The sequence below is a fragment of the Diplotaxodon limnothrissa genome, linkage group LG16 (genome assembly GCF_057381915.1).
Source record: "Diplotaxodon limnothrissa isolate DT_005_m linkage group LG16, D_limnothrissa_male_GT1.1, whole genome shotgun sequence".
Lineage (NCBI taxonomy): Eukaryota > Metazoa > Chordata > Actinopteri > Cichliformes > Cichlidae > Diplotaxodon > Diplotaxodon limnothrissa.
In genome coordinates, this window is record NC_140611.1 from 23,177,846 (window position 1) to 23,201,880 (window position 24,035).

Here is a 24,035-nt window from a genome sequence, read left to right on the forward strand (position 1 = left end):
TCTTTAATTGTATGGTTTTCTTCCAGACCCACAGCTGACACAAACAGGCAGCCTGTTTAATGGATGAGGAGAGCCGTTTGAAGACGGTCTGTCACTTCTGATTGCTTTGCCTCTGTTCTACAGTATAATTGATCACTTGTCTACTAATACCCCTCCGTTTAACTTGAGTTCTTGCAGTCATTATTTTTAATAGATGAATTAGGAATATACAGTAGGTAGGAGGAGCTAAAAAAAAGACTCAGTAATTGCCTATTTGACCCATTAACTCGGCTGCTATACAGGTTTGTGTACATATTGCACTTAAAGGTTTAGCAAAAAAAAAAATCTCTGTTTTTCACACATACACAACAAGGCTGAAGCTCTCAAAATTAGATCAAAATTTGCTTCTTTTGCCGCGGAGTATAATTAAACTACGGTCAGGCTTTTTGCAGATTAAGCACTTTGATATTTCCCGATAAACATATTAATTTGAATAATTTATGCACGCAGTACACACCACTCCATTATACCTATGAACAACAGCGTAGGCAATAAAACATAGATATCGTGAGCTTTATGTAGGCTTGAAACAGTGGGATTCCATGTTATTATCCTACCCCCCCTCCATTACATTGAATGGGTGTGCATTGTTATTATTTGTCATCATATGCTAATTACACATCATTAATGTTAGACCTTAATGGCCCCAAGAGTGGGTAATAGTCTGTTAGGCTGAGCTGGCTGCTTGCAGGGAATCTGAGTCTAGGGGGAGAGAACACATGCTAATGAAGCTGAGACCTTTTATCTTTGCAGATTAAAAGGGAAAAGATCACAACCCTCAAAATAAGCGTTTTGACATCTGTAATTGGAAGAGACAACAAGCTTTTGTTCTATTATAGGGAGCAGGAGGCGTCAGACTGGATGTATAAATCTCTCCAGCGAGCTTTACTCCCTCAGTGCCTTCAGTCAGTTAGCCAAATGAAATCTCACTGCTGCTTTCATGCTTTTAGCTGCAGTTAGACAGAAGATGGAGTGCTGCTGCTTCCAAAGCAGTGCGGAGTCTGTGATCTAGGTGCGTACATGTGTGAGCATGGTAGCTTAGCCTTTTCAAATTAATGGATGCCCTTGTATGCTGAATGGGAACACAGAACTGTGACCGTGTCAATTATTGGAGGTATACTGGAACTGCGTTCACACTCTGTGCTGTTATGCAGAGAACCAAAGTTGGCAATGATCATAACAAATATGTCTGATTATTTGTTGCAATGATTTTGGCAAAATAATGCCAAAGCACTCTGGTCAGATAGCAAAACCTATTTTGCAGTGAGCTGTAGAAGAGTGACTGAGTTGCGCATCTGGCCCCCTCCAACGGGCTTAGCTCAGAGCTGGGGCAAACAGCAAAGCGACAGCTGGTCCAGCATGGCTCCATGTTTGACCCCCAGCACCATGTGTAGTCCCGGGCAGCCAGCAGCACTCCATACCCTGAAGACATGTATGCCATCCTGAACACCTGGTGGGAGGGAGTCCACCTCAGAGCCTAGGGTCTAGTTGTGCTTACATCGGGTTAGGAATGGTGTTGAAGTGTGTGAGGCTGGATTTCAGGGTCCACGACCCCCTCTTACCTTGACACCTCAACGACCCAAAAGGCCCAGAAAGCAGGGGGCCTGCTGACTGCCCATTTGCTCTGTCTCTGAGGTCCAAGCCCAGAGGTCCTGTCATCATGGAATGGCTCGGCTGGAGGCCATAAGTGTAATGACCTACATCTATCCTTATAGAACAATATGTATGGCATCATCAGTCTGTTAGCTTGACTTGACCTTTGCCAATTGTACTTGCATTTCATATCACAGTTCTAGACTGAACATGCAAATATCTAAAAGATTTAAACTGGAAAAAGTCTGATTTACTCAGAGGAACTTTGCAAGCTGCTGTGTGCTGGAAATATGATGTTGAGAAATGTTCTTACTTAATTTATGAAATCCTGACTTTGATAGCCCCCGTGACTTTCCTCCTTGTGTCTGTTTATGATAAATGTTTTATGCATGAAAGCAGAAAATGTTGATCAGGGAAATTGTATAGAATTTGTCTCCATTATGCATGCTTATCATAATCAAGGCAAGATTATGCAGTAACAAAAAAGCAATGGTAATACAATAAATCTCCTTGATAAGACAAAACAATGAGGAGAAAATGATGGTGTGTGTGATAGGCACACCGTCTCCATTCTTTCTGTTTTCACCCTTAAATACACATACAGCTTTTATAATTATTCTTTAGCGTAATGCAAAAAGAAGAGAAGTATTAGGGAAATGATGGTGCTAAGATGTCAGTTTGTATAATTATTGCTAGTTATCACAATTGCCTTCTCTTTGACTTATGCATGTATGTAATAAGAATGTTTCAGAGTGCCTCAGAGAAATGTGAAAGGTCAGATGTCAGTTTTAATATGACTAGAGCACCTCTAATGAAACACTGTTGCAATATGTGTTGAATACGAATGCATTAATTTCTTAAATGTCTTTCATATTTGCAGGCGCCTCAGCCTTTTTAACTGGGATAATTTGACAGCAGCCCCCTGCCTTCCTCTGACAGCTTTGAGAAGCTGGGGCTCAGCACCTGCGTCCACCCAAGCATTAAACCTCAGATCCTGAACTCTCCTCACAAATGAACTGTCAGATCATTACTGCGCGTGATGCAATATAATCTGTCTCAGAATTAGCATTTGGCCAAGTCCACACTGAGTTTTTTTTCCTCCCATCTCTCTCTTCGTAAATCTATCCCCCTCAGAAGGTACTGGTTTGAATATGCATCTCTTCACATTTCCATGAGGGACCCACGGGAAGTACAGGCAGAGAGCAGCTTTCAGCATTAGCATGTCAGGAGGGAAGGGTCCTTTTTGTTCAGGGTCCCACTGCAGATGCTCTGCCTCACTTGTTCATTACAATTGCATTTCATCAGCTTGATGATGTCCACATGTCAATTGAGTGTGAGGATTTTGCACACAAAGGAGCCTCTGGGAGAAGGACTTCGCTGGCTAATCAGCTGATTATCATACCTCAAATGGGGCTGTACTGTTCTGTTACAAACGGCAGCCAGAGAGAACGAGGTGCAGGAGACAGACATACGATGGGTGAGTCCAGCTAGGAGGGCAGCAAGCAAAGCTGATTAAACATGCTCTCTTATGAACACAGATAGAGGAATGCAAAGTAAGCAAACAAAGCGCAACTCAAGCAGAAGAGAGCATTAGAATATTTATAGTTATATTTTTTCATTCTTATGACCTTAAAACCCTAAAGTGTAAATCTGAGTATGACTATGTTATCCTGACATTCATTTTTGATGCCTCAGACATTGAAACTTTTGGTTTTAAAACTGCCTTTTTGACCTACAGCAGGAAGGAAGTGCATAAATCAAAGCAGGATGAATATATACAAATGTAAGTCTGGCATCACCGGCACCTGGAGAGGGCATCACATGGGGATCACATAGTTCTTCTGGGGGACCTCTGTGCTTATGTGACTAATGAAGGAGAAATCTAGAGAGTTGCGACTGGGAAGTCGTGACTGTAACAATATCATTCCTATGGTGAGGCTGAGGCTATTTCTAAACCTGAAACCAAGCTTGAATCTCAGGGCCAGCTCTTGTTTCACTGATAATATTTAAAGAAGCATGTGAGTAAGTGCTTTTCTTTCTAGTCTAATTTTCTTACCAATACTTACACCGATCAGGCATAACACTATAACCAGCTACCTAATATTGCGTTGGTCCTTACCCATCGAGGCATGGACTCCACCAGATCCCTGAATGTGTGCTTTTGTATCTGGCACCAAGATGTTAGCAAAAGAATTTCCTTTTGCTAACATCTAATTTTTCTTATCAATGGCTTTTGTTGGTCTTTTAAGTTGCGAGGTTGGGCCTCCATAGATAGAGTTATTTGTTGCGCACGTCTTACAGATATAAATTGGATAAAGGCCTGGGAAATTGGGAAACCAAGTCACACCTCAAACATTGTTGTGCTCCTCAAGCAATTTCTGAACCATTTTGCTTTGTACCAGGGCACATTATCCTGCTGAAAGAGGCCACAGCCATCAGGAAAAAAAATGTTTCCCTAATGCCTTAAACCATACATGGTCTGTAAGAATGCTTGGGTAGGTGATACATATCAAAGTAACATCAATGTGGATGGCAGGATCCAAGGTTTCCCAGAAAAACAGTGCTCAAAGTATCACACTGCCTCCCCCAGGTTGCCAATTTTCCATAGTTCATCCTGGTACCAGGTGTTCCTCAGGTAAGCGACACACCCAGCCATCCATGTGATGTAAAAGAAAATGTGATTCATCAGACAGGCCACCTTCTTCTATTGCTCTGTGGTCCAGTTCTGATGCTCAGATGCCCATTGTTGGCACTTTTGGCAGTTGACAGGGTCAGCATGGACACCCTTACTAGTCTGCACCCATACAGCTCCATACACAACAAACTGCGAGCCAGCATGAACTTTTTAGACAATTTGAGCTACAGTAGCTCGTTTCTTGGATCGAACCACATTGTCCAGTCTCCACTCTAGCCATCACAATCTGGGTTTTATCAGACTCGCTTAAATCCTTACACTTGCCCATTTTTCCTACTCCCAACAGCTTTGAGGACAAAATGGTCACTTGATCCATGATATAGCCCAACCACTAACAGGTGCCATGATTAAAAACAATATATCAGTGTTACTCACTTTACCAGTCAGTGGTCATAATATTATGCCTGATTATAATAGTGTTATAAAGTGTATTATAACTTTACAATAGTATTATAAAGTCATAATATTATGCCTGATTGGTGTACAACAAAATGTCCTTAATAAACTACAGTCAAACTGCATTTGAATGTACTTAGTGTTGTGTATTTGGAGTACTAGTGTTTGTACTCTACTTGTAATCTGAATTCTATTAAGCAATCAATGAGCAAGCATTGGTTGCTTGTAAGTAAATAGTCTATGTGGAGAACAAGAGTGATTCTGGCTAATGATGTTAGCTTTTTAAAAATTGACTATTAGATTGAACAGGAAGTCTTGGAAAAGACTGCAAAAAATTTATGATTGCATGGTATTTTCATACTTGTATTTAGTAATTTTGGTGTCATTTTATTTTATTGTTTTTTTATTCATATATTATCTATTATATATTCTCTGTATTTCTTTATTCATAAATTGATGTCCTATGAAATTTGTTCACTGTTGATCACGGTGTTCAGTACATTAGGGCATGTATAGCATAATCACAATCTGGTGGAGGAACAGCTTTCTAGATTTAAATTTGGGGCAAATGTTGCCTAGAAGTGGTACAAAGATTGCTGCTAAGTTTTGAGACATACTTGTGGAAGGATTTTGGTAAACTTAATTTTCAACAACTATCTATGTATTTATTTAGTTATTTACTGCATATTTGAGTATATATCCCTCTGCTTGCCTTGCTTTGTCTTCTGGGATTCATAGAGTATATGGTTTCCATTTCAATGACTTTAACAATTTTTTGGAGATTTTGTTTTGCTTACTTCATACTGAAATCACCCACACCAGTTTTGAAGCTATAATAGTCTCTTAGAATATAGTGAATTTCCTCCATTGAGCTGGGACTCAGTTGCAGTGAAGGTTTTCAAGTACCACATGATCCTGTGAAGTAAAAGTAAAATGAACTTTGACAGCAGTGAAGTATTGGCAGTGATTTACACATTGCAGCTGACAGCTGAGTTTAAAAAAGAGAGCTTAGATTAGAAGCATATCTCTTCATTTGCCACTCAGTCTATATTCTACCCAATCATAAGCTCTTGGTAGTTGGGAACGGCAAGAGTTTTAATATCTGGGTCAGACCTAGACCACTAGTGAGCTCAAAACACCTCGGGATTCCTCCAGAGGATTAACTTTTTAAACAAACATCTCAACAATTCGCCATCCATCCATTCTCTTCCGCTTATTCAATTTTGAATAGTAGGGGGGCTGGAGAGTACAACAATTCTTTAGTCAACTTTAGTCACCCTCTTTACTAAATGAGAGGTAGTGATTTGGACATCATCTCTTTGTCTCCAGTGACCTCTCGGTCTGCTGACACGATCAGCTCACATTCACCTTTTTTCTCTAAGTTACCTTTACATTCTATCATGTGGTAACTAGTGGTAATACATAAAAATATATTTATATTGAGTATTATTGGTATAGATTGAAAAATGCATTTTTTTTTCATTCAAGATTGAATTAAGTCAAGCAGCACCAGTGTCATTGTGCTAAGAATATCTGACTTCATCTGTTTCTGTTGAATAGTTATGCTGTTCTTTGAGTTTTATGGTGTGCCTTACAATCCATGGACATTCTACTAATTCCATGAGCTTGGTGGGAATGTGTTTTTGTTATCAGCTTCTTTTGTTTGAATAGAGATCATCAGCCACACATAGTAGAAGTGAAGTCACAAGTGACCTGAAAGCCCAATTATAAAGTCTGCAATCTGCATTGTTCTTGGAGCGAAAAACAATCAATGTGCTGAAGGCATATCCCCATCAGAAGACCTAATGATGTCTTTCTGGACCACAGCCTTGCACACTGCATAGTAATCTTCTGCTAATTAGGTTTATAATGCCTAGGCAGGCCTCCGCATCAGCACAATTCCAGGGAGGACAGTGAAGTTATTTATTTATCTAACTGTGGCTCATTGTTATAATTAAAGCAAAATTATTTAGATAGGAAAAGGGCTTATTGGAATTAGCGATGCACTTTGCAAATGCATAGACTTCAACTGTGTTTTCAATCATAAAGTCACATTAATTCAGATTGATTGTCTATTAGTCATGCAAATCCACAGAAAGATATCCTCTTACAAAACCTTGCTCTTAAAGTGACACTCTTAAATAGAGTATCATTGAAGTTAAGAAGCTGGAGCTACTGGAGAGATCTATCAGTTAATCTCGAAATATAACACTCAAGCACTTGAGATCAGTTTCTCCATGAGGCTCGATACAAACAGATCAATGTCAGATTCATTATTTTAGTCATGAAATCATAGTGATTAAGTGGCATACATTTTGGGTCACGATAGGTTCTCATCAAGAACAGCAGCACTTGCAAAAGTATGACTTCATGTTCCTTGTTAAATTCCATATCACTGACGTGTTAGGGCTTATTTTCTTTGTGTTTGATTGTCAAACTGCATCATTGGCTTATGGCTTATGTTACTAACAGGTCTCCAGAGAACCCTTTTATACTAACATTGTTTGAAATAAAATAAATGTAGCATGTCTTGATTGAGCGATTTATGCAATGCGTAAATGCAAACAAAGCTTGTCATCGCCTCTGTAGATATACTTTAAAACTTTGTAGATATACTTTAAAACAAGATCCAGAAATGCCTTCTCTGGATATGAGCTCATTTTAGATCGACTGAGGTGTGCAAATTGTCCTGTGGTCTGACAAATCAAAAATTGAAAATAGGAGAGGGACCTTCCGGCTTGCTATCAGCACACAGTTCAAAATCAAGCATGCGTGATAATGTAGGGGAGTGTTAGTGCACACGGTATGAGTAATTTATAAATCTGTGAAGGTAACTTTAATGCCAAATGATATTTACATGTTTTGGAGCAACTCTGGTGCCTTTCCAGATGATGCTAGTTCAGCTAAGCAAATCGAGACCACATTCTGCACTCTTAACATCAGCATGGCTCAATAATAAAAGAGTCTGGTTGCTCCACTGTCCTTCCAGCAGTTCAGATATGTCAACTATTTTTAAATACTTAGAATTAAAATGACGAACACAATAAGGCCTTGAAATGTTGAGCAGCTGAAATCCTTTCAGCCGATCGAGTTAGTTCTTGAATGCTTATGGATGCTTTTAAAATTATAGGTGATGAATGTAGACCTACTCTTATCAGTTTTTGATGTCACATCCAAAATAACCATATATTTTTCAATGTTTTATACTTTGTCTTCATAAAATTTTCAGTTAGATATGCCAATCATGTTTTATAAAGTGTCTTAATGTGTTTCAAAACAAGGTTGTAACTTCCATATGTCTTGTAGATTGTTAAAAACATTGATGAAAAACTTTTAAAAACTCTCCTTGGATCTTTTCTTTTAAAACCATCAAACCATTTTATCTTGAATTTAATCAGTGTAAAATACTGATAATTATTTTTCTCAAGAAAGTCTAAACTTTCTTTTTATTGTTCAAAACTTACCTTCGGCCTTTGTCTTTTCTTTGAGAGGTTAGTAACTGTCCACCTTTTTTTTCTGGCAGACTGTTAACTGACAAGCTTCGAGCATTTGGCAAGATGTTATTCAGCAGCAGAGCTCATCTACAGCTCTGACAGCCCAAAGCACCTGCCAAAGGATCTCCTTACCTTTGCTATCTGCTGTGAGTGAGCAATGCTCAATGCTGAGGGAACTATTTCAGGCTCCCTCATGTTGGAATTTTTCAGCTTGTTCCTGTGTTTCCTTTCTCTTTGATTAGACCGAGGAAGCCAAGAAGATAGTTTCATGGATAATGAGACACTGGACAGAGGTTTTATTTGTTTCCCAAGCTAAGGTCTCCATTGGTGTGTTGGCAGATGTGCTGAGTCTAGAATGACAAAAAGCTGCAGTTTGGTTGCTTTGCTAATAATTAAATGGAGATAGATAAAATATATAACAAGAATTTCTTTTTATTATGGGGAGCAAACATAAGACAAAGACTTACCCCTGAACTGCTAGGTGCCAGTTTTATCCTCAAGAGATCCTCTTTTTTTTGACTGATGCAATCTGGACACAGCTGAGGAGGTAGATGAGAAGAATTTAATTTGCTCTTCTTTGTGCTTCAGTGCCTACAAACTTAAGGTCTTATGTCTAATGCAGTCGTGACCATGATAGATAAGCCTGCATAAGTCTACAAAGCCAGCTTCAATGCATCAGAGATTAGCACATCGTCTCTGTCTGTATCTTCGGCAGCAGTGGAGATGACCCTGGCCTTGGTGACAGGACAGCTGGACATAAAAGTCTCCAAGAACCCAGGCAGTTCTTCATAAGAGCATGCGCCATAATTAGAGCCATAATGGCATCTGAATGCAGTGCAGGTTAATGAAACTCTGTCTCTGCGAGGGAACAAGGGGCTTTTGGGTAAAGAAAACAGCAGGGTTCTGCCAGGAGCCCGATGATAGCAATTTGCAGAGTGAGTTATGTCCTATAACCTAGAAGCAGCCAGTACTTTGAGCATGTTTTGTTCTTAAATGGGGTATAGTTTTCCATTTCCCACCCATTAATATGCATAGAACAGCTAATGAGGCTGAACCAACTAAGATAATAAGATTCTGAGGCTGCAGCACCACTGACTGCATTAATGGTGTATGACTTTATGGTGAGGCATTTGTCTCAGATGCCTTTAGACATAAGCACAAAACGGAAACCTAAAGAAAGTGAGTGATGAATACAGTGAAGATTTGATCTGCATTTTGCAGTTATTGCCCTGCTGGCATGCTCCAGACAAAAAAGGAGTTTTATCAATTAAGATGATCTTTTAATGAGTATTAAAGGACTCATTTAATTAGTTCTCTTTTTTTTTACATTTTAATTTGTCCCTGCTCATTATGTGTGCAAACTGCAATCACACATTTAAGTTATGTTCCTATATGTATATCATTGAATTTGAAATTATAGGCCTTCTAAGTATTTTGTATCTTTAACCTTTAAAATCCTGTCTTTTCTTTTTTTAACCTGGTCGTAAAAGGTATGTAGGTTTTACCACCTTGAAGACATGTCTTTACTTTCATATGTCACTGATTGACCTCATCAGTGTCAATGCACTCCTATTGTAGAAATGGAGGGAAAAAAAGTATTGATCTCCTCAGATCCAACACCTTGTAGTTGAACCGGCAATGAGAAAGCGACTGTGGAGGTTGTCTGGAGGTGTATTGACAGACTGTGGGATGCTATTAAACATAACTATAAATATAAAAGAAGTGCAACGTCCTCTAGGAGGGAAAACCTATGATTTTTGCCCTCTTCCTGTCAGCAGTTTTCTGCAGCCGTGTATTAGCGTTGTCTCCTCTCGGTAAATAATGTGTCCTCATTCAGTCACAGTGAAGAGAAAGAGCATTTGACTACAATGGGCTATTATTGGCTATAATAGGGATGAAGCAGACTCTCAGGAGAGACTGGGAGTCTTGTGAACTGGAAATGTCTGCTGTTCATCACAGCATTTTACAGCCAACGTTTTCTCTGCAAGAGCAGCATCACTGCCCCAGGATAGCTTACACTGATGCCTCACTTCATTTACACAGTGCAGTTTTGCTTCTGCTTGAACAGAAACTGCTGTTAGATGTTGGAAAAACTAGACAACTAGACCATTTGACCAACTCCCTGTATAGATCCATATATAATGCTGGAAAGAAATCCCTCCCCCTCCCCCCCAAATTTGAGCCATCCATCTTTGTGAATGAGGATCCCCATCACTCTCTTACACAGACTGGACCTTCCTCTTCTTCTCATACAACTTAACCCAAGAGCTGTCTTCTTCTCTTCTCAGCTCTGTTTTTCTTCTACGGTGTACCACCCAGTAAGGTAGCCTCACTCACTTTATCAACTCCTGTTTCCTTTCTTTCATGCTGTACGTTTAGCAGCCTTAATACAGCCGTGACCATCACTATTGCGCCCTCTTTAGCTATGTCTCATCCCTCCCTGCCTTTGAAGCCCCCAACCTCCCCCCTTTTCAGAACCCTCTCCTTGTTTTTTCTCCCTCCCCCCATACTGACCCACCTCTCTCCACCCCCTTAGTTGGACCCCTCTCTCTGGTGCGGGGCCTGGCTGTCAGGCCCTCTCCTGTGAGTGCGGCTGCTGTGATTTCCTCTGGGCCATCAGGTGGGCTGCTGCTAACTAGCCAAGCCTGAGACAGGGTGACCTCAAGCCTCAACATGATGGGTCTGAATCAACAATGTGTTCGCCTAAACAGGGAGGGAGAGACCAAACAACTTAGAGGGCTGCCTGCCAGCAAGTAAACCAACAACGCTGCATCTCAAACTTGTCTACCTATGGACATTTTTTTAGTGCAAGTAAGCATTTAATTCTTTTCCCTAAGATCGCCTATTAGATCTAACTTATGTCGTTTTAATCTATACTAAACTGTTTTCACTTGAGTCTGTTTGCTGCAGTGGCTGTCGCAGTGGTGCCTCGCAGTAGGTGTATTGTAAATCAACTGGGTGCTGCGTGAACTGTCATTATAGTGATCATTAACACTCGTGATATCATCAGCGCATGGAAGATACTTAATTATCAGATCCCCTCTTCTGTTTCAGAGGCCCTGGTGTATTTTTCTTTTTCAGAACAATTTCTGATGTCTGCAAAATCCATATAAGCCTGTCTGATTAGAACAAGCTCAGTTTAATGAGTTTCTCCTGTGCCACTGTTTCAGATGGATCTCATTAAGGGTAATCATACTGTAGTATGAGTTCTAAGGAGGACTTTATACACAAGCCAAGGCTATCTAAATTGATTTCCCTTCTCAGTATTGAGTATTTAACAGGTGTGATTCTGTTGGTCATGAGAAAAATGTCATTCTACTAATCAGATATAAAGAGTGATCAAGTAAATGTTTCTGTCAAACTCCACTGTGGTGTGACTGCAGAGCATTTGCCAGCATTTAGGTAATAATCAAATTTAATGATGGCATTACTGAATAGCTGAGGCTTGCTGCAGTCGCTCTTTTCTCTCCTGGGTCCTCTTCTGCTTCTCAAAATGTTTCAAAGTTTTTCTTTTCCACAATTCCCTGGAGCTAGCCTCCCATCATATCTGAAATGCGCTTACAGCAGTGGCCGTCTTTTGCTTGAGAGCTCTTTGCCTTATGCTTCCATCAGAGGAGACTGAGTCTCACAGATGCACTGCTTAACAATGCCATCCCCTGCTCCCATCAGAGGGGGGAAGGTTGCGGAGCTGCGCCCCGCAGAATAAGGGGGGCAGGTCCCCTGTGATTGGCGAGAGCTGAACATCGATGCCAGCTTCCATCTGTCATGATAGCCTATCTCTGAACCTTCAATCTGTCAAAAGCTTGCTGCCTAGCTGAAGGCTCCAGGAGATTTGGCGTGCTAAACAGATTTGACAACAGGCATTATCACTGTGAGGGGCCCGGCGAAAAACGCCATCAACGTGTTAATTGTGGCTGGAAATGTAAACTGTCACTTCTCATCTCATTTAACACTACCTTTGCCAGTTTTTTTCTCACCTCCTTTTCCCTTATGTTAGCAAACATATGGAAATATTTAGGCAGATGCTTTAATCCTTGAACTATATCAGCTTTAGGATATTGTCTTGTACTCCTCACCTACAGGCGGTGAGACCTAGAACCACACGCTCTGTTGTCCTTGGTGAAGAAGACCGTTCGCTCTGTGCTCAAAGAAATGCAGTCTGAATACAGCTGTGTTATTTAACTAAGTACAAGAATCTGTTGCAGTTTCTGAAAGATAGAAGCAAAGCTACATTTTAGCCAGTTGGGTTTTAGCTGAACCAAATCTTACCTCAGCCCATTTTCCCTGTTAGCATCTAGAATGTACATATTTGAAGAGCTAGAGGTTAAGAAAGGAATGGGTTTATTTTTCGGATCATTGGGCACAAACAGTAGTAAAGATTTGGTGTATGTATTATGGTGCTTACATCATTATCTTGCAAAAAATTAAGTAAAATAGCATTTTAGAGTGAGTAATGTGACAATTAGTTGATTATCCAAGTGACAGAAAAATTATCTGCTACTATTATGATAATCAGTAAGTAACTTTCAAAGTAAAAAATGTCAGCAGCTTTTCGTTTGTGAGGATTTGCTTCTTTTCTCAGTCTAATGGGTCACTAAATTTAATATCTGGGACTGTTCAAACATGGCAGTTACATGAGTGTGCCTTGGGCTTCGGGATACTGCTACAGACCATTTATTATTGTTTTCAAGAACACATCAAATTAATAATTAGTCTAGAAAATAATTGCTGACTGATTGACCATGTAATACTCTTTCTTAGATTTCGATCTGTACTTCTTTAAAAATAAGGTTTATTGTCTTTAATAAAAACCTTAAATCTAATTTCTCATCAACATTTTTTTGCTGTCTTTCTTACTATTTCCCTCTTTCTGGTACATCTCAGAATGTCAAGCCTGTTCCTATTATCTCTAATTGATTATCCTCTATCAAAGCACCTAATTATTTGTCAGTTGTAGCGATCAGCCCTATTATTTGTGGGCTTTCCCCTGACAGGCCTTTAATGGTGATGGTTGGTTTAACCCCCAGGCCTTGCTAATAGGATTTAGCAGCAGGTGACTGGTAACACAGACACACACACCCCTCTAACCCCTTCACCCCTAGGAATATCAGACCCTCCCACTGCCTGTTCACTGAAAAGGCGTACAAACACTGCACTAATACAGCCTTGTCATTCCCTCTGAGCTGAATGTATCTGTATGTAGCAAGGCAGGACTGTAGTGTCACGCCTGGTTCTCCCCCTTTGTTTTGATGCTGCATAGTCACACCGTTAAAAAAAAAACCTAAACAAACAGTAATATTCCGGCAGCTGGGGCAACAAAATAATACCAGAAAATAACAGAAAACAACTTTCCCATGAAAATACGGTTATTTTCAGTAATGACAATGCAGTTTGTTGCCCTAATCTTACATGGGATTTTGCCTTTTTCAAGTGCTTTTAAACATTAAATTAGGAACAATTTAATGTGATTAAACAATGAAATTACCTATTAAAAAGGTCAATGAATGCAGCAATATGAATAATAATACTTAAATGTACAGAAATACACAGTTAACTTAAATAATAATGGATTGCATTCATATAGCGCTTTATGAGACCCTCAAAGCGCTTTACAATTCCATGTTATAATTCCCCTTTGGCCGTCACCAGTAGGTGGTAGGTGAAGTGTCTTGCCCAAGGACACAACGACCGAGAGTGTCCAAGCCGGGGCTCAAACCGGCAACCTTCTGATTACAAGGCGAACTGCCAACTCTTGAGCCACGATTGCCCTGAATAACAATAATAGTTCAAGTTCAATCTTTCAAATAACGGACAAATATTTGTGAAATTATGATGCATTTGTGAATGTATTTTAACAATCTAAATAAGCATATGTACAGACAGATACATTTAAAAAACATGAAAATTATGTTGTATTACATTTACAGTGATTTTACGTTAATTTACATTTGAAATGTAAAATCACTGTCTATATATGTGAATTTAATGATATTCTAGAAGAAGAGTACAAAACTGTGAAATAGACAGTAAAATACTTTTATATCACGATTTTTTTTTACAGTGCAGGATTCATGCAGCAACGCATACGTATGCAAAATGCCAATGCAAATAAAGCCGAAGCAGACACGGCGCCATCTTGGAGGTGACAGACGACAGCTAGACGGAGAGGCCACGGCCTCTATGTGCTGGTCGTTTCCTGACGGTGATGTCCTTACAAGCTGCGCTGTTTGCAGTGTCATACAGTAAAGATTTGAATGTTTATTAAATATAATTTCTGGACACTTGAAGCAAGAGAGCATAGATTTAGTGTTGCAAAAATATTGCTGTGATGATGTAAGGAATGATTTAGTATTATTGACAGTTTATTAGGATGATTTACCTGTAAACTGCTCCTTTATCCCGGTGAGGCCTTTCTGTGACTATAATGTCTGCCAGTCAAGCACAGAGCTGCTAACTCAGACAGTCGTTCCTTCAGCTTTTGTCACTTTATTTGGTGTCCATCCATCCACTCATGGCAAACAGCAGCAAAGGCCATTCATTTATACTGATTGGAAGGAAGAGCGTAGGAAGCCTGGGAAGTGATGGCGTTGCCCAAGGAGTGGGGGTACTGTGAGGAGAACAGGACAATGAGGAGCAGGGAGGGGATGGGTTTGTTATCCTGGTAATTAAGGACAGAGTGGCTTCCATGCCTGGTGTGCGGACAGGATGTGGCAAATTACTAGAATCTTTGTGAGGAAAAGCTGCTCCCTCTCTACTCTGTCCATTCTCAGGGGACCTCATCATCTTCTCTAACAGTCAGGATGGGATTTTGTACCCTCTATTCCCTCACTTTCTCCTTCTCTCTTTCTGTCTCTCCGTTCATTTCCTTTCACTTCTCTCTGTCAGCTTCCTCCTGAAGTGCAAGTCAAAGTCTGAAGTAACATTGCGGGTTTAGAATTGTAGATTAGTATGCCGACTTCTTGGTAATGAAAACTTCTGGCAATTATTCATGTTTATCTTTTTCAGTATTTACATGCTGAGGAAGAGCTAGGCAATTTTTCTAACATCTTGAGACAGATTTTGATAATTAACTGTGTGTGTTTCACAATGCAATTCCCCTGACATGCAGAGAAGGATAGAGAAATAGACAAACCATAAACAGTACTGTATGTTCTGTTCCCTCTGTGAAACTCTGCGTGCGTGTCTCTCACTGACACTGCTGTTACTTTGATATCATATATTAGGGAAAAGAGGATATTATTTCTTCGTTTCTCTTGGCATTTTGCATTGGGATCCTCGGGCTGTGGTGCTCAGGTGGGGTTAGAGAAAACAGTGGCCCTCACAACGACAGGATAAGCTAGCAGCAGCATGGCAAGACAGCAAGAGAACACTCTGGGGTTTAAAAGTACCCAAAGCATCCTGGGTAATTAGCCATTACAGTGCTGTCACAGAGGGTTCTGCAGTCAATACAGAGATAATTTGGGCAATGGTGAATGACAGTGCTGTCCAGGCTTTTGGGATGATCAAGGACAGATCCAGCTGCACCAGGCATCTGTCAGGCCCATGAATCACTCCTCCAGCCAGCAGCTGGGTGAGTGGAGCAGAGAGAATCGCTGGAGAAGCATGTGCAGACACACAAATAAACATGTTCCCCCTCTCTCCCCTCGCCACACCGGGAAATGGCTATTAAAGGTCTGCCGTTACAGAGCACCGAGTGGAAAAGGCTTGTTACCTTCAGTGGCAAATGAATGACATTGGGAATAAGGTGAGGAATAAAAGTCAGACCAAGGGGACATTTTTCACAGTTATTTCAGCTGTGTAGCTAAATCCAGGGAATGCAGTTAGGATGCATTTTTTCATGTTATAGTGATATAAGTAATATGTTTTACACAAAATAACAACAAGGCTTTATGTTATTACAAAGGAAATCTGGAAACTATACCTTGTTCTCTCCATTGCTCATTGGTAGTTGAAGACTGTTTGCTGTATTCAGGTTGCAGATTCGAGATATTATGTAAAGTGTCGACCAAATCCATAGTAAAGCACTTAAATTCTTCCCCGTTTTTCCTGTAATCCCCACCAAAACAGGGAAGAATATAAAAGGGACTGAGCAGCATGACAGATCAGGGCTTGTGTAGCAAAGTATACACATCACTATATAAAGCCCAAACCTGCCAGGATTGAACAAAGTATTTCAGGTAGCATGAGTTTCTAGTTGCTATTTTTCATTTTTACTTCAAACGGTTTCTTTTAGCACACCTGCTGTCATTAGGTTGTGCAAATTACAGGTACATTTTAATATATTTTAATCCTCTGCAAAAGATTTTGCAGGAGATTCAGTATGATGATACTTGATGGACCATACTGGTGTGAGTTTTACATACAGTATCAGTTCTCATGCAGTAGCTTATAAGAGTTTATTCTTAGGCGGTGACACAACCTTTGTTGGCTTGATCAGATCACAATAACCAAACTTTCATATTTATTTATTAAAACTCTTTGCTTCAATTTAAGATTTTATACACCAGTGTTAGATGTATATTGGTGTGTTGTACATAATAGTAGAACATAATTTTGATTATGAAGCTGAGCCTCAACCATTTCAGCACAACAAATATGCATGTATGCAAACGTTTAGGAAGATCGTACTGATGGCATTTATAGGTCTCTGAAAATATCATTCCAAAATATGTAATATAATATTAGATGTCAGTCTGAGATAAATGATCATATACAAGCTCTACTAAATGAAAAGTTTGGTAACATAAACATTTTTGTGAATTGAGGTCATTTCAGAAACCGAACAGCAGAGTGATGCTTTTGCTGCAGTCTTTAATATGCCTGGAAATTCTTCTCTCTGTTGCTAATGATTATGCAGATGCTCACAATCTGTAACACAACACTAGTTTATTAACAGTTATTTTAAATGTCAGAGTAGTATGTTAGTATACTAACTTTTTAGAAACCTTTTCAAGGGTTTGGATTTCATCATTTCAGTTGTTGTCTTATTCCACAGACAAGTTACGACCCAAAGTTGAACCCAAAGTAAGGTGCTATAATAGACGCTATTTTCTTTAATGTGAAAACAGCTATTTTTAGGATTAGCTCATATGCTGTATATAGATGCACAAGGTTGGCTTGTGTGTGAGATATAGGTCCTATCTCTGTGCACCCTATTTAATCATAACTGTGGAGACTCTGCCCTGGGACTGGAGCTTTTTCTTATCATACTTTAATCAATATCTTTCTCGCTATGTTAACACAAAGCAGTCCTCTCAACACTGTGGAGCTGCAGTGTCCTTATTTTGTAGTTGATGAGTCTATGGAAATGCATGTGTATATTAAGCATGATTCTGCGACCTGTGCCAATGCTGAAGCACTTAATTTGTTTAATGACACTCAGAGTACAATGAGCTAGTTTTGAGAGTGCATTTAAAAGGCAGACATTTCTGTATTCGTCTTGTTAATACACAGATTGTCTCTGTTTTAATTTCAGATGATTTTCAGAGCACATCCTGTAAAACCACAAGAATAAAAGCAGCGTATTATGAAAAAGGGAAGCTGATTTCGAGTAAGTCACCTTTCTTCAGCGTTATCACTCCAATTCATCTCAGAATGGAATTAACTTCATGATAGGCAGTGAAAGTACCTATCCATCTTTGATACAATGAATTCAAAGATGCACAGCACTGACAGTCAATTAAAAATGAAAGATAATCCACCCCTCCCTCGCAGAGGAATATTCAGTTTGGCATATGCACTATAAATACCTGCCATGATTTTACATCAGTTTGCTATTTATCTGTCATTTTAATTTTTTTCCAAAGTGGATGAGCACACATCTGAATGTTTACCTGCTTTTCAGCAGGGCTAGTAGCTTCTTGGTGACTGCTGTATTACCACATTTTAGTATTCCCACGGGATCCATTACCATATATGTGTCTATAAAGGGAATTTGCAGAGAGCAAAGTGAACATGTTATGTCGGTCATTTGCTGTGCAAGGATATTTTCCTACATATTTTCCTACAAACTGCATTTTAAATGCTATGTTTCTCCCCATTACTCTACACCGAGAAACATTTAAATGCCCTTTAATTAGTGTGTCCTTCCTGCTATCGATAGGCCACTGGTAATCACTCAGAGGACTAATGACTCCTAATTGAATTGCTTTAAAGAGGAACACAATTGGTCCTGTCATCAGTACCCAGACAGCAAGATTTGGGAGCAAACCCAAAACGGGGGTCATTTTGTTAAGCATCGCGCTAATCGAAGTTACATATTTTCACAGTGGCAGAGAAAAGCCTGATGCTACTGTGGTGATGTCAGATCATGTTCTCTCAATAGAGCCTGGGGAAGGAGGGACTGGGGGGGAATGGGGAGGTGGGAGTGACTTGTGGATCATCAAAATTTCAGTAGATATTGATTTGATCTTTTCATATTGTCAAGGAGAAATCTAATCATAATAGAGCAACATATGATATCTCCCTCAAACACCTTTTAACAAGCTATTGCAGCTTATTATCCAGTTTGCCTGCACCAAACCCTCATATCATATTACGAGCACTGCAGGACCTGCGAGGATGTCCTTTTCATCCGCATGTCCTGAAATTCAAGCGCTGCAAAACTTTCATCCTGTACTTACATTTCAAAACAAGACTAATGGCTTTGCAAAATAACTAAGACCGGGCAGGTGTGCCAAAAAAAAAAGGATGAAAAGCAGCCTTGTATTTGTCCAGGAGGTCAAAGCAGAAATTATGCTAAATATATTCACAGGTAGTTATAAAGATAGTTAAAGTGCCTACATTCTGACATTTTTCTAAAACAGAGGTAAGGGCTGCACCTTAAGTTAAACAGAGCCTGGTTGCAATGAAATGAAAAGTTGTAATAAAAAGGATGACTATGACGAGCAATTTTATATAGATACACCGTACAGTGATTTTATATAGAACTTAATGATCCTATATCCTGTAGAGTGTCATTGGCATTGCAGAAACTTTCTGTCCTAATTATCCATTTCAGCCTGCCTGTTTCACATCTCCGCAGTCCCTCATTATCCCCACATCCACCTCACAGTCTGCTCAGTGTTACATTAGTAAAATAGAGCCTTTGATTTGTCCTCAACAGCGCAGACGTTTGAAAAACAGAAGAGCGAATGAGAGCGAGAAAGTAAAACAAAGAAGGAGAAGAGTAAAGTCCTCTATATTAGCCTGGAAGTGGCCTTGAGTGTTGAATATATTGACCGTGTCACCCTCCAGTTTTGGGGGGAGAAACTAAATTCAAGGCCACACCAGGGATTTGATGCATCATAGACATAATAGAGGATATTTTGGTTTGCTCTCTGAAGTATGAGAAACATTTTTTTCCCTCCCACCCGATGTAGGGAGTGTGAATTGCTGGAAGGCATTTGTAAAACAAAATACTTTACTTGACTGTGGAAACAATGAGTGCCCACACCCCCTGCGGTTGTAATGATGCAGTGAAAACCAATTCAACGGTTCTTAAAACAAAACCGCCCTTATTCAGAGAGCCTGGCGCTCGCCTTAGTCAGATGTTATGTTGAACACATTAACCTGTGTTTCTGAAACCAAGTTGTGCTGCACTGAAATATCCCTGGGCTTCATTTGCACTACATTAATAGTATTGGACTGACTTGCTATGACATTACGTTGGAGTTTTTAAAGCGCTGCCTGTACCTTCCTGGCCATATTTCAGCACAAAATGACAGCAATAAGAATCTGATCATGTTGGGTCACTCTGTTTGAAAGCAGACCCTGCCTCTGTTTCCCTTAATTAAACCCACACAGCGCTCTTTCATCTTTGCATATTCCGCGGCTGGGACATTGATACTCATTATTTCTTAAGTCTAAACACCAAGACTCTGTCAAGAATGCATCCATCACCGGCAGGCTGCTCGGCGTCAGCAGAAATTTTTCGCACTCTGTCAGCAAATTTAGCAATTTGCAATTTTCTTACTAGAGGGTTGTGACGTATTTTTATCTCCGAAGATGACTTTCAAATGCACAGATCATGAGGAAGTTGGCTTGTTAGTCCTTTCTTCTAACCTCGGCTCTAATGACAGTAATTAACAGGGCCACATTAGAGAGCCACCTCAGGAAGCATCTGACTGTTCATTTGCATGGCGTTAATACAGGAGGATGCCGTGCTGTGAAAGGCTTGCCACGAGTGCAGCAGTGCAGCTCTGCCTGTTTGGCAAGCCCTCCTGTTCTTAACAGCGCCAGGGCCCATTCTCCCATTCATTATGTGCCTAAAGCTTGAGTTATCCTCTCCTTGGTACGGGGATGAATGTTATTAAAGGCATAGCTGTCTGACACAACTCTAATGAAAAATAGGATGTTTCTGAAGGTTATGTTGCCAGCGAGCTCAGAAATGCCTGCTTCATCTTCCCACCCCAGCACAGGGCAAAGTAATTCCCACCTCTTGATAGATATTTTTTCTTAAGTTTTTTTTTGTGGCTCTGCACGCAGGAGCCTCATCATAAAGAGACCTTTATTATCCGTGTTTCTTCCTCTGGTGATGCTCAACAAAGGGCGAGGCTGGACTTTTTGGCAGATCATACAATTGTGAAAAACTACATCTGTGTTTTCTGAAGCGACGGCTGCTACTGTGTGGATTTAATTAAAAGGCATTGCTTGTATATGGTTTTTGCACAGATATTTGTTTTCATTTGCTGTAGCTTAGAGATATCATCGCGATCTCATGTTTTACTTCTTGCACAACATTGTACAAAAGCTCATGATTTACAAGTTACACAATCACACACCAAAAAATAAAGGATCATTACCAAATTAAAGTCAAAGCTCTCTCTTCAGATGACGCAGGCTTGTGACAGTGAGAGATGGCTGCTCAGCAGCAGGGTCACATTGCACTTTTCAGAGCTCCATCAGAGGTGGCAGGTCATGCTGAAGATGACCCGATCCGCCCACACTGACGGATCCCAGCTCTGGCCTTAAGTGTAAATCCTGCTCTCCCCCTCACTCTCTGCCCTGTTTTGGCCTTGCCAGTCCCTAACAGCCCCATCAGAGCCACATGGGAGGCCGCTGACAGACACGCAAGATACCAGGCTACTCCAATTTGCCCCAATATTCAAATAAAAGACTGCAAAGTCGCCATGTCGACATCTTCGTAAGCTCACGATGCTTGGTCCATTTCCATGAGCAACTGAGGATGTTGCAGAATTATAAACTGCACCTAGCTGCATGGTGTGCTGTTCACTATTGATTTTTAAAAAAAATAATAATAATTTTGAGGGCATTTTAGTGCTACATACGTGCTTGAATTTTAATTTACGCCTTCCCTATAAGTGGATATAGCGACTGTCTTTTCTTAAAGTGGAAATTTACCTCAAGGTAAAAATTGTGTGTAAATATCAAAATTCAAAAGAAAAGAAAAGAAAAGCTGCCATCAAATTAAAACATAAACTATGTTTTTTAAGATCCACATTTGCAAGCTGAATTAAACACATTGTCACAGTAAACCACTATATTGAAATAATTTCACAAATATTGGAAATCTTTAATTTAATCTTGGTTGAAATGGTAAACTCTTATGGAAAAATAAGCTGTTTGAAAAAAGCGAATTAATGGGGAGAAAGCGGGGAAAGCACAACCACAGATATAAGAAATAAACAAAAATATTATTAATAACAATTTCCTATAAAGAGTGCTAATTAAAAAACTGAACCCTTTTTAAAATAAATTACAGATTTATATTTAGTTGTTTTGTTTTTTATCCTTAAACTGAGTTTGAGGATAGTGGCTAAAAATAGTCCAATCACATCAGTCCATCATTTTAAACTGGAAAATAAGTGTACACTATTCCCTATACAAAACAACAAAAATCATTTGTTACACACAGCTGTGCTTTAAGCCTGGAAACTCACTGTGGCAGTCCTGGCTGAGAGATTTATATCATTAGCATCAGAAAAAGTGTTAGCGTCAAAGAACGGGGAAATTCACCTTCAGGCATAAAGATTTACCAGCAATTATTAATCTTTGAAAAATTATTTTTGACAAGACAGCAAACAGCATGATGTAGTCGCTTCAGTATATGTGTGTATGTAGATCTTTTCATAAAGACTTTTTCTCTATTTTTTAAAATAATGTTAACATGTGTCAGCTTCACTGAAAATGACATTAAAAATCATATTATTTCTTGCTGCCATTTAAGGAAAATACTTTTAACTGCTGTCTTATCTGTTGTGTAACAAGCAACAGACCCTGAACACAGATGTTTCAGGGTCAGCCAGAAAGCCCTCTAACAATTGGTTACCACCTCTTACTGTGTGTAAATCACAGCCAAATTCAGTGTTCCTAAAAAACCACAGGCATGCTGGTGTTCCCCTTGCCAAAAGTTAAAAAAACAAAAAAAAACAAAACCCCAAAACACGAGTCATGAGCTGATATTGGTGTCAGGTCACTTTTCTTTCTGACTTGAGATTTTCGTACGGTGACCCTTGTTAGCCTTTAAATACGATATCCACTGGAGAATGAAGAGAAAGTTCAGTCGTGAAAAAAATATATTTAGTTTTTTTGTTTTTTGGGGTTTCTAATCCTCTTTCATTAGTTACATACCTGGCTAATTTTGTTGACTTTCAGGTGGCTGATATTATAACTCGATCACCTGTGGAGCATTTAAAAACATGCAACCATGGTCGCTGTTGTCTGGATTCGTGGTTTGTTAGGGATGTTTTTGAAGCGGCGACTCACCGTGTCAGATTATGCCACATATCCATTTGACTTTCATAAGCTGTTTACGCTTCAGAAATTGTGGCAATGGCTTCTCTCTTGTGCAAAGGTTTTTACATATGTTGTGTGTCTCAGAAATGCCGCCCCAGTTATAGCTATCATTCTGAAAAAAAAGAAAAACAACCCCTGAAGGCTACATGAGGCTTGTCATTTTGTGATTTCTCCACTTATTTGCATTTTGTTTGGCTTTTGGATGAAACATGTGACGATAATTTCAGTGCAAGGCAAAATAAAAGTAGCAATGAATTCCTAAGTTGTGCCATAAAACATTTATTTTAACTTTATTATTGTTAACCTAATGACAGCCCCATTAGTCCTCCTTTCCCATAAAGAACTATGGTCTTGGGTTTATTTCAGTGAATGTATTTATGGCTTATGTCTTACACAAAGCTCACTAATAATGTGTTTAATGTGGACAATATTGCTTACACATGGGCTCTTATTAGTGAGTGGTAGTCTGGTCTCAGGATCAGTGGCAGTATCCTTAAGGGATGGCCTCTCTTAGGAAAGGATGAAACAAGTGCATGTGAAAAAAACCCAGCGTGAGTCCTGTTCAAAGGCACAGACGAGTTCTGACTGGATTAACATTTATTGACCGCTCAAGCTTTCCTTTTTTTTCCACCCACTTTTTTATTTTCCTTTTTTTCTTTTCTTTTCTTTTTTTTTTTTTTGCTCCAGGACAAAGATTCAAACTTAATTGCAGTGGCTGTTCCACCAACTGATCACCAATGTGCCAACAAAAGCCTCCCTAATAGGCGCTTCATTAAGGATTAGAAAGTCTCTATTACAAAACAAATTAAGCATGCTCTGATCTTAACCTATAGGTCGAACGGCATTACAGCAAAGTTTAAGCTGTTAGATGGCTGAAAAACTTATTACGGGTTAGCGCTGAGGTAGCAGTTTGGTATTGATTTTACGATAGCTAGGTATGATGATTTATGGAGTGCTTGTGTCAGTATAACAAGCTGAAGGACACACAATATCATCTCCAACATCATTAAAATTCAGAGGTCTCCAGAGCTAGCTCATCAAGTACTGTTCACCTCCTTGGAATTTCATACGCACACACATGC